A 12,408-nucleotide genomic window follows, 5' to 3' on the forward strand; every position below is an offset into this window, starting at 1 on the left:
TTATGTAATTATTGTTCTAATAATCACTTCTTTAGCTATTTTGATACTTTTTACAAATTGTACGCACATTGTTAAACAATTTTGTTTTATTTAAAAAAATTTTACTTGTCTACTTGATATCTACAATCTGCTCAAAACCAGCTGAGAATCACTTCTCTAATCATCAGTCGAATTCTCCAAAGGACTCGTGTATTTGCTGACTTGTTTCTCATAGATCTTAGTGAAAAAGATACTTGGCCACTGATTAGCTTGAAAACATCTGTCCCAGTTTCATAATTATTGTAATATATTCTGCAAACCTGTTTATGTTTGTTTTCCCTCTGAAGAACAACACTGTGAGCACCTGTTTTATTTTTGAACATTATCACAGATTATATATGTCATTTAAATAATCATTCTGTAGATTTTTTTTCCAATTATTTACATGTAATTTGCATAATAATAAAAACATATTTTTACACTATAAATAATCCTGGTTTTAAGCAAGCTATTTTCACGCTTGCTCTGTGATAGAATTTGATAGAATTTACGCAGAGTCAGTCCTGCAGCCAAGCTTCTCGTCCACTCCTAATCCACCACACAGAGGGGCTGATTGGTCTCGGCCCAGTGCTGCTGTGAAGGACAGGATACCTGGCTATCCTGATAATGACTCAGAGACCCAAAGAGGTCATACTGTGGAAAATGACTGGTGCTCACTCTAGATGAGAGACCTGTCTTTATCTTATCTTCACCTGTTCTACAGAAACCCAGAAGAATATAATCTTCCTATTAGAAGTTGCAGGTTGGAAAATAACTGCAGCATTTCTGTTAAAGGAGAAACATTTGAGTAAATGCCACTGTAAGAACACACTAGGGTTTTCATCATCTTAAACCAAGTGCAGATGAACTTCATTTCAATGGAATAGTTCATGTTATCTTTTTAACCAGTAAATGCAAGAATTAGAAAAACCCATTACAGGTGTGCATATTGAGACAAAACAAGGTCACTGATTAAATTGCCACAAGTTAGTTTTAGGTAAGACAGCTCAAAGTAGAACTAGCTTTAAGCCTTGTCTTTGTAACCGGGCTAGTATGTAATATTATGTTGCACAGATATTTAATAGACCACTCAATCAAAAGAGTAAAAATAACAAGAAGCCAGGTATATTAGAATATGTCATTTTACTTTTAAGTACATGTCAATGAACAAGTATTGGCTAAATACAGGCCCTATCCACATGAGTATTTTCAAAACCTCATTTTTTTATGCAGTTTGGCCATTTAATCATATGAAAAAAACAGAATTGGATGACTGTAACCAAATCTTTCTGAAGACTCTGGCCAGGATGAAAATTTTCCCTGGTACACCATGGAAACACTCAACACTGAAGACACGAATGAGACAAATTCTGTGTGTTCAGGCCAACCCACATAGAAAGAACCTATATGAGGATGCATGCGCATATATGAAACCTATATGCAGTATATATGCACATATATGATAACATATATGCTGTATATATGTGTATACATGCCACATATAGGCAGAATTGAGGTGCATATATGTGCATATACAGCCCAAATAGGTCTCCTGTATTGCTTCTTCATATCCACACATAAGCCCTTAAATGTTCATACATGATATGTGTCCTATATAGCTCATATCTCACTTTGGCAACTGTCATGCATGATGCCTTGCCTATAGGTCATATTTTCTATTATCAAGGCAGTAACTACCCAGAATAGCAGAGTGGCATTAATTAGGGACCGAGCACCGAACGGTGCAAGGCCCTATTGGAATTGCTCCGTTTATTATTATTATTATTATTATTAGGGACCGAGCACCGAACGGTGCAAGGCCCTATTGGAATTGCTCCGTTTATTATTATTATTATTATTAGGGACCGAGCACCTACGGTGCGTAGGCCCTATTGTATCTGTAATGTTTTTTATTATTATTATTATTATTATTATTATTATTATTATTCCGCCCCTAATCGGGGCACTTTTGAGGGTCTAAACGTGCTCGAAAAGTCACGAAAATTTGCACACACATCAAACGCGGCGTAAATGGTCGGCTGATATGGGTCTCGGAAGTGGGCGTGGCAAAATGACTCGACAGCGCCACCTAGAAAATTGATACGGACAAGCCCCCGAGCCACGAATCACGCACATGCACGAAAATTGGCACACACCTCAAACATGCCAAGACCTACAAAAAAGTCTCAAGGAGCGATATCTCAAACCCAACAGGAAGTCGGATATTTATGGCTTCCTGCGGCGAAAAAGTGGCGATTTTGCCATTTCCAGGCGTTGTACTTTAACGAACTCCTCCTAGGGATTTCATCCGATCGACACCAAAATTGGGTTATGTCATCTAAAGGCCTTGGCGATGTTAAATTGCGAAGCTTTAGAGTTTTCGTCGATGGGCGTGTCCGTGGCGGCCTCGTAAACTTTGACGACTCGCCACGAAACATCAAGTTGTTATAACTCAGGCATGCATTATCCGATCTGCCTCAAAATTCACACGCTTTGATAACCGTCCTGACCTGAACACGATTACATGCCAATATCCAGATACAGTTATAGCGCCACCTGCTGGCTACAGGAAATGACATGATTTACAGTGAAACAAACTCCTCCCACAAATTTCATCATATCAGCACCAAATTTGAGTGGTGTCATCTGAAAGCAGTATCGATGATATATTGTGAAGGTCTAGAGTTTTCGTCGATGGGCGTGTCCGTGGCGGACTCGCAAACTTTGATGATTCGCCATGAAACATCAAGTTGTTATAACTCAGGCATGCATGATCCGATCTGCCTCAAAACTCACACATTTGATAAGTGTCCTGACCTGAACATGTTTACATGCCAATAACTCGATACAGTTATAGCGCCACCTGCTGGCAAACTTAAAATTGCCTATAACTCAGCCAAACAATATCCGATCTGCCTAAAACTTCACATGGTTGATAAGATTGCTCTCCTGAAGACAACTACATGCCAATATTGAGTCACAGTCATAGCGCCACCTGGTGGCAACAGTAAAATTGCCTATAACTCAGCCAAACAATGTCCGATCTGCCTGAAAATTCACATGGTTGATTAAAATCCTCTCCTGAAGACATCTACATGCCAATATTGAGTCACAGTCATAGCGCCACCTGCTGAAAGTAGGTAGTTTGGCTTATAACTCATCCACACAATGTCCGATCAGGCTGAAACTTCACATGTTTGATGAGTTTCCACTACTGAAGACATCTACATGTCAATCTTGAGTCACAGTCATAGCGCCACCTGCTGACAGGAGCAAGTATGGCATAAATCTGTGATTTTCTCAGATTTTTTTATGTATCGGCTTAAATTATTATTGTTCGCGGTTCTCTGTCGTCCTACGGCCACCGGGCAGCGGTGAGCCCGTGTGCGAGGTCCCTATCATCGCTGCTTGCAGCTTTAATTAGGGACCGAGCACCGAACGGTGCAAGGCCCTATTGGACTTGCTCCGTTTATTATTATTATTATTATTATTATTATTATTATTATTATTATTATTATTATTATTATTATTCTTCTCCCGAATGAATCGCGATTTTGAGGGTCTAAACATGCCCGAAAACTCACGAAAATTTGCACACGCCCCAGAAGTGGCGAAAATTTACGTTTGTTATAGGCTTCGGAAGTGGGCGTGGCAAAATGACTCGACAGCGCCACCTAGAAAATTGATACGGACAAGCCCCCGAGCCACGAATCACGCACATGCACGAAAATTGGCACACACCTCAAACATGCCAAGACCTACAAAAAAGTCTCAAGGAGCGATATCTCAAACCCAACAGGAAGTCGGATATTTATGGCTTCCTGCGGCGAAAAAGTGGCGATTTTGCCATTTCCAGGCGTTGTACTTTAACGAACTCCTCCTAGGGATTTCATCCGATCGACACCAAAATTGGGTTATGTCATCTAAAGGCCTTGGCGATGTTAAATTGCGAAGCTTTAGAGTTTTCGTCGATGGGCGTGTCCGTGGCGGCCTCGTAAATTTTGACGACTCGCCACGAAACATCAAGTTGTTATAACTCAGGCATGCATTATCCGATCTGCCTCAAAATTCACACGTTTGATAACCGTCCTGACCTGAACACGTTTACATGCCAATATCCCGATACAGTTATAGCGCCACCTGCTGGCTACAGGAAATGACATGATTTACAGTGAAACAAACTCCTCCCACAAATTTATCATATCAGCACCAAATTTGAGTGGTGTCATCTGAAAGCAGTATCGATGATATATTGTGAAGGTCTAGAGTTTTCGTCGATGGGCGTGTCCGTGGCGGACTCGCAAACTTTGATGATTCGCCATGAAACATCAAGTTGTTATAACTCAGGCATGCATGATCCGATCTGCCTCAAAACTCACACATTTGATAAGTGTCCTGACCTGAACATGTTTACATGCCAATAACTCGATACAGTTATAGCGCCACCTGCTGGCAAACTTAAAATTGCCTATAACTCAGCCAAACAATATCCGATCTGCCTAAAACTTCACATGGTTGATAAGATTGCTCTCCTGAAGACATCTACATGCCAATATTGAGTCACAGTCATAGCGCCACCTGGTGGCAACAGTAAAATTGCCTATAACTCAGCCAAACAATGTCCGATCTGCCTGAAAATTCACATGGTTGATTAAAATCCTCTCCTGAAGACATCTACATGAAAATATTGAGTCACAGTCATAGCGCCACCTGCTGACGGGAGCAAGTTTGGCATAAATCTGTGATTTTCTCAGATTTTTTTATGTATCGGCCTAAATTATTATTGTTCGCGGTTCTCTGTCGTCCTACGGCCACCGGGCGGCGGTGAGCCCGGGTGCGAGGTCCCTATCATCGCTGCTTGCAGCTTTAATTATTATTATTATTATTCTTCTCCCGAATGAATCGCGATTTTGAGGGTCTAAACATGCCCGAAAACTCACGAAAATTTGCACACGCCCCAGAAGTGGCGAAAATTTACGTTTGTTATAGGCTTCGGAAGTGGGCGTGGCAAAATGACTCGACAGCGCCACCTAGAAAATTGATACGGACAAGCCCCCGAGCCACGAATCACGCACATGCACGAAAATTGGCACACACCTCAAACATGCCAAGACCTACAAAAAAGTCTCAAGGAGCGATATCTCAAACCCAACAGGAAGTCGGATATTTATGGCTTCCTGCGGCGAAAAAGTGGCGATTTTGCCATTTCCAGGCGTTGTACTTTAACGAACTCCTCCTAGGGATTTCATCCGATCGACACCAAAATTGGGTTATGTCATCTAAAGGCCTTGGCGATGTTAAATTGCGAAGCTTTAGAGTTTTCGTCGATGGGCGTGTCCGTGGCGGCCTCGTAAATTTTGACGACTCGCCACGAAACATCAAGTTGTTATAACTCAGGCATGCATTATCCGATCTGCCTCAAAATTCACACGTTTGATAACCGTCCTGACCTGAACACGTTTACATGCCAATATCCCGATACAGTTATAGCGCCACCTGCTGGCTACAGGAAATGACATGATTTACAGTGAAACAAACTCCTCCCACAAATTTCATCATATCAGCACCAAATTTGAGTGGTGTCATCTGAAAGCAGTATCGATGATATATTGTGAAGGTCTAGAGTTTTCGTCGATGGGCGTGTCCGTGGCGGACTCGCAAACTTTGATGATTCGCCATGAAACATCAAGTTGTTATAACTCAGGCATGCATGATCCGATCTGCCTCAAAACTCACACATTTGATAAGTGTCCTGACCTGAACATGTTTACATGCCAATAACTCGATAAAGTTATAGCGCCAACTGCTGGCAAACTTAAAATTGCCTATAACTCAGCCAAACAATATCCGATCTGCCTAAAACTTCACATGGTTGATAAGATTGCTCTCCTGAAGACATCTACATGCCAATATTGAGTCACAGTCATAGCGCCACCTGGTGGCAACAGTAAAATTGCCTATAACTCAGCCAAACAATGTCCGATCTGCCTGAAAATTCACATGGTTGATTAAAACCCTCTCCTGAAGACATCTACATGAAAATATTGAGTCACAGTCATAGCGCCACCTGCTGACGGGAGCAAGTTTGGCATAAATCTGTGATTTCTCAGATTTTTTTATGTATCGGCCTAAATTATTATTGTTCGCGGGTTCTCTGTCGTCCTACGGCCTCCGGGCGGCGGTGAGCCCGGGTGCGAGGTCCCTATCATCGCTGCTTGCAGCTTTAATTAGGGACCGAGCACCAAACGGTGCGTAGGCCCTATTGTATCTGTAATGTTTTTTATTATTATTATTATTATTCCGCCCCTAATCGGGGCACTTTTGAGGGTCTAAACGTGCTCGAAAAGTCACGAAACTTTGCACACACATCAAACGCGGCGTAAATGGTCGGCTGATATGGGTCTCGGAAGTGGGCGTGGCAAAATGACTCGACAGCGCCACCTAGAAATTGATACGGACAAGCCCCCGAGCCACGAATCACGCACATGCACGAAAATTGGCACACACCTCAAACATGCCAAGACCTACGAAAAAGTCTCAAGGAGCGATATCTCAAACCCAACAGGAAGTCGGATATTTACAGCTTCCTGCGGCGAAAAAGTGGCGTTTTTGCCATTTCCAGGCGTTGTACTTTAACGAACTCCTCCTAGGGATTTCATCCGATCGACACCAAAATTGGGTTATGTCATCTAAAGGCCTTGGCGATGTTAAATTGCGAAGCTTTAGAGTTTTCGTCGATGGGCGTGTCCGTGGCGGCCTCGCAAACTTTGACGACTCGCCACGAAACATCAAGTCGTTATAACTCAGGCATGCATTATCCGATCAGCCTCAAAATTCACACGTTTGATAACCGTCCTGACCTGAACACGTTTACATGCCAATATCCCGATACAGTTATAGCGCCACCTGCTGGCTACAGGAAATGACATGATTTTACATTGTAACAAACTCCCCCCACAAATTTGGTCATATCAGCACCAAATTTGAGAGGTGTCCTCTGAACACTCTAGCGATGATATATTGTGAAGGTCCAGAGTTTTCGTCGATGGGTGTGTCCGTGGCGGCCTCGCAAACTTTGATGGTTCGCCACGAAACAGGAAGTTGTTATAACTCAGGCATGCATGATCCGATCAGCCTCAAAACTCACACATTTGATCACCAGTCCTGACCTGAACACGCTTACATGCCAATATCCCGATACAGTTATAGCGCCACCTGCTGGCGCCACCTATAAAAATTAAACGGACAGGCCCCCGAGCTACGAATCTCGCACACGCACGAAACTTGGCACACACGTCAAACATGCCAAAACCTACGAAAAAGTCTCTTGGAGCGAAATCTCAAACCCAACAGGAAGTCGTATATTTTTAGCTTCCTGCGGCGAAAAAGTGGCGTTTTTGCCATTTCCAGGCGTTGTACTTTAACGAACTCCTCCTAGGGATTTCATCCGATCGACACCAAAATTGGGTTTTGTCATCTAAAGGCCTTGGCGATGTTAAATTGCGAAGCTTTAGAGTTTTACTCGATGGGCGTGTCCGTGGCGGCCTCGCAAACTTTGACGATTCGCCACAAAACAGGAAGTCATTATAACTCAGGCATACATGATCCGATCTGCCTCAAAATTCACACAATTGATAACCGTCCTGACCTGAACATGTTTACATATCAATATCCAGTTAAAGTTATAGCGCCACCTGCTGGGAACAGTAAAATTGCCTATAACTCAGCCACACAATGTCCGATCGGCCTGAAAATTCACATGGTTGATTAAAATCCACTCCTGAAGACAACTACATGCCAATATTGAGTCACAGTTATAGCGCCACCTGCTGTCAACAATAAAATTGCCTATAACTCAGCCAAACAATGTCCGATCTGCCTGAAACTTCACATGGTTGTTAAGACTCATCTCCTGAAGACATCTACATGCCAATATTGAGTCACAGTCATAGCGCCACCTGCTGACAGTAGGTAGTTTGGCTTATAACTCATCCACACAATGTCCGATCAGGCTGAAACTTCACATGTTTGATGAGTTTCCACTACTGAAGACATCTACATGCCAATCTTGAGTCACAGTCATAGCGCCACCTGCTGACAGGAGCAAGTATGGCATAAATCTGTGATTTTCTCAGATTTTTTTATGTATCGGCTTAAATTATTATTGTTCGCGGTTCTCTGTCGTCCTACGGCCACCGGGCGGCGGTGAGCCCGTGTGCGAGGTCCCTATCATCGCTGCTTGCAGCTTTAATTAGGGACCGAGCACCGAACGGTGCAAGGCCCTATTGGAATTGCTCCGTTTATTATTATTATTATTATTATTATTATTATTATTATTATTATTATTATTATTATTATTATTATTATTATTATTATTCTTCTCCCGAATGAATCGCGATTTTGAGGGTCTAAACATGCCCGAAAACTCACGAAAATTTGCACACGCCCCAGAAGTGGCGAAAATTTACGTTTGTTATAGGCTTCGGAAGTGGGCGTGGCAAAATGACTCGACAGCGCCACCTAGAAAATTGATACGGACAAGCCCCCGAGCCACGAATCACGCACATGCACGAAAATTGGCACACACCTCAAACATGCCAAGACCTACAAAAAAGTCTCAAGGAGCGATATCTCAAACCCAACAGGAAGTCGGATATTTATGGCTTCCTGCGGCGAAAAAGTGGCGATTTTGCCATTTCCAGGCGTTGTACTTTAACGAACTCCTCCTAGGGATTTCATCCGATCGACACCAAAATTGGGTTATGTCATCTAAAGGCCTTGGCGATGTTAAATTGCGAAGCTTTAGAGTTTTCGTCGATGGGCGTGTCCGTGGCGGCCTCGTAAACTTTTGACGACTCGCCACGAAACATCAAGTTGTTATAACTCAGGCATGCATTATCCGATCTGCCTCAAAATTCACACGTTTGATAACCGTCCTGACCTGAACACGTTTACATGCCAATATCCCGATACAGTTATAGCGCCACCTGCTGGCTACAGGAAATGACATGATTTACAGTGAAACAAACTCCTCCCACAAATTTCATCATATCAGCACCAAATTTGAGTGGTGTCATCTGAAAGCAGTATCGATGATATATTGTGAAGGTCTAGAGTTTTCGTCGATGGGCGTGTCCGTGGCGGACTCGCAAACTTTGATGATTCGCCATGAAACATCAAGTTGTTATAACTCAGGCATGCATGATCCGATCTGCCTCAAAACTCACACATTTGATAAGTGTCCTGACCTGAACATGTTTACATGCCAATAACTCGATACAGTTATAGCGCCACCTGCTGGCAAACTTAAAATTGCCTATAACTCAGCCAAACAATATCCGATCTGCCTAAAACTTCACATGGTTGATAAGATTGCTCTCCTGAAGACATCTACATGCCAATATTGAGTCACAGTCATAGCGCCACCTGGTGGCAACAGTAAAATTGCCTATAACTCAGCCAAACAATGTCCGATCTGCCTGAAATTTCACATGGTTGATTAAAATCCTCTCCTGAAGACATCTACATGAAAATGTTGAGTCACAGTCATAGCGCCACCTGCTGACGGGAGCAAGTTTGGCATAAATCTGTGATTTTCTCAGATTTTTTTATGTATCGGCCTAAATTATTATTGTTCGCGGTTCTCTGTCGTCCTACGGCCACCGGGCGGCGGTGAGCCCGTGTGCGAGGTCCCTATCATCGCTGCTTGCAGCTTTAATTAGGGACCGAGCACCGAACGGTGCAAGGCCCTATTGGAATTGCTCCGTTTATTATTATTATTATTATTATTATTATTATTCTTCTCCCGAATGAATCGCGATTTTGAGGGTCTAAACATGCCCGAAAACTCACGAAAATTTGCACACGCCCCAGAAGTGGCGAAAATTTACGTTTGTTATAGGCTTCGGAAGTGGGCGTGGCAAAATGACTCGACAGCGCCACCTAGAAAATTGATACGGACAAGCCCCCGAGCCACGAATCACGCACATGCACGAAAATTGGCACACACCTCAAACATGCCAAGACCTACAAAAAAGTCTCAAGGAGCGATATCTCAAACCCAACAGGAAGTCGGATATTTATGGCTTCCTGCGGCGAAAAAGTGGGCGATTTTGCCATTTCCAGGCGTTGTACTTTAACGAACTCCTCCTAGGGATTTCATCCGATCGACACCAAAATTGGGTTATGTCATCTAAAGGCCTTGGCGATGTTAAATTGCGAAGCTTTAGAGTTTTCGTCGATGGGCGTGTCCGTGGCGGCCTCGTAAATTTTGACGACTCGCCATGAAACATCAAGTTGTTATAACTCAGGCATGCATTATCCGATCTGCCTCAAAATTCACACGTTTGATAACCGTCCTGACCTGAACACGATTACATGCCAATATCCCGATACAGTTATAGCGCCACCTGCTGGCTACAGGAAATGACATGATTTACAGTGAAACAAACTCCTCCCACAAATTTTATCATATCAGCACCAAATTTGAGTGGTGTCATCTGAAAGCAGTATCGATGATATATTGTGAAGGTCTAGAGTTTTCGTCGATGGGCGTGTCCGTGGCGGACTCGCAAACTTTGATGATTCGCCATGAAACATCAAGTTGTTATAACTCAGGCATGCATGATCCGATCTGCCTCAAAACTCACACATTTGATAAGTGTCCTGACCTGAACATGTTTACATGCCAATAACTCGATAAAGTTATAGCGCCACCTGCTGGCAAACTTAAAATTGCCTATAACTCAGCCAAACAATATCCGATCTGCCTAAAACTTCACATGGTTGATAAGATTGCTCTCCTGAAGACATCTACATGCCAATATTGAGTCACAGTCATAGCGCCACCTGGTGGCAACAGTAAAATTGCCTATAACTCAGCCAAACAATGTCCGATCTGCCTGAAAATTCACATGGTGGATTAAAATCCTCTCCTGAAGACATCTACATGAAAATATTGAGTCACAGTCATAGCGCCACCTGCTGACGGGAGCAAGTTTGGCATAAATCTGTGATTTTCTCAGATTTTTTTATGTATCGGCTTAAATTATTATTGTTCGCGGTTCTCTGTCGTCCTACGGCCACCGGGCGGCGGTGAGCCCGTGTGCGAGGTCCCTATCATCGCTGCTTGCAGCTTTAATTATTATTATTATTATTCTTCTCCCGAATGAATCGCGATTTTGAGGGTCTAAACATGCCCGAAAACTCACGAAAATTTGCACACGCCCCAGAAGTGGCGAAAATTTACGTTTGTTATAGGCTTCGGAAGTGGGCGTGGCAAAATGACTCGACAGCGCCACCTAGAAAATTGATACGGACAAGCCCCCGAGCCACGAATCACGCACATGCACGAAAATTGGCACACACCTCAAACATGCCAAGACCTACAAAAAAGTCTCAAGGAGCGATATCTCAAACCCAACAGGAAGTCGGATATTTATGGCTTCCTGCGGCGAAAAAGTGGCGATTTTGCCATTTCCAGGCGTTGTACTTTAACGAACTCCTCCTAGGGATTTCATCCGATCGACACCAAAATTGGGTTATGTCATCTAAAGGCCTTGGCGATGTTAAATTGCGAAGCTTTAGAGTTTTCGTCGATGGGCGTGTCCGTGGCGGCCTCGTAAATTTTGACGACTCGCCACGGAAACATCAAGTTGTTATAACTCAGGCATGCATTATCCGATCAGCCTCAAAATTCACACGTTTGATAACCGTCCTGACCTGAACACGTTTACATGCCAATATCCCGATACAGTTATAGCGCCACCTGCTGGCTACAGGAAATGACATGATTTACAGTGAAACAAACTCCTCCCACAAATTTCATCATATCAGCACCAAATTTGAGTGGTGTCATCTGAAAGCAGTATCGATGATATATTGTGAAGGTCTAGAGTTTTCGTCGATGGGCGTGTCCGTGGCGGACTCGCAAACTTTGATGATTCGCCATGAAACATCAAGTTGTTATAACTCAGGCATGCATGATCCGATCTGCCTCAAAACTCACACATTTGATAAGTGTCCTGACCTGAACATGTTTACATGCCAATAACTCGATACAGTTATAGCGCCACCTGCTGGCAAACTTAAAATTGCCTATAACTCAGCCAAACAATATCCGATCTGCCTAAAACTTCACATGGTTGATAAGATTGCTCTCCTGAAGACATCTACATGCCAATATTGAGTCACAGTCATAGCGCCACCTGGTGGCAACAGTAAAATTGCCTATAACTCAGCCAAACAAAGTCCGATCTGCCTGAAAATTCACATGGTTGATAAAATTCCACTCCTGAAGACATCTACATGAAAATATTGAGTCACAGTCATAGCGCCACCTGCTGACGGGAGCAAGTTTGGCATAAATCTGTGATTTTCTCAGATTTTTTT

At 43.1% G+C, this 12,408-nt stretch overlaps 1 protein-coding gene across 1 annotated transcript in view; it reads left to right on the top strand.

Moving 5' to 3' along the window:
- The window catches only part of adcy2a (adenylate cyclase 2a), a 184,493-nt gene that overhangs the window by 130,776 nt on the left and 41,309 nt on the right, over window positions 1-12,408 (top strand). The window lies entirely within an intron of this gene.

Source organism: Danio aesculapii, chromosome 16 (assembly GCF_903798145.1).
Source record: "Danio aesculapii chromosome 16, fDanAes4.1, whole genome shotgun sequence".
NCBI lineage: Eukaryota > Metazoa > Chordata > Actinopteri > Cypriniformes > Danionidae > Danio > Danio aesculapii.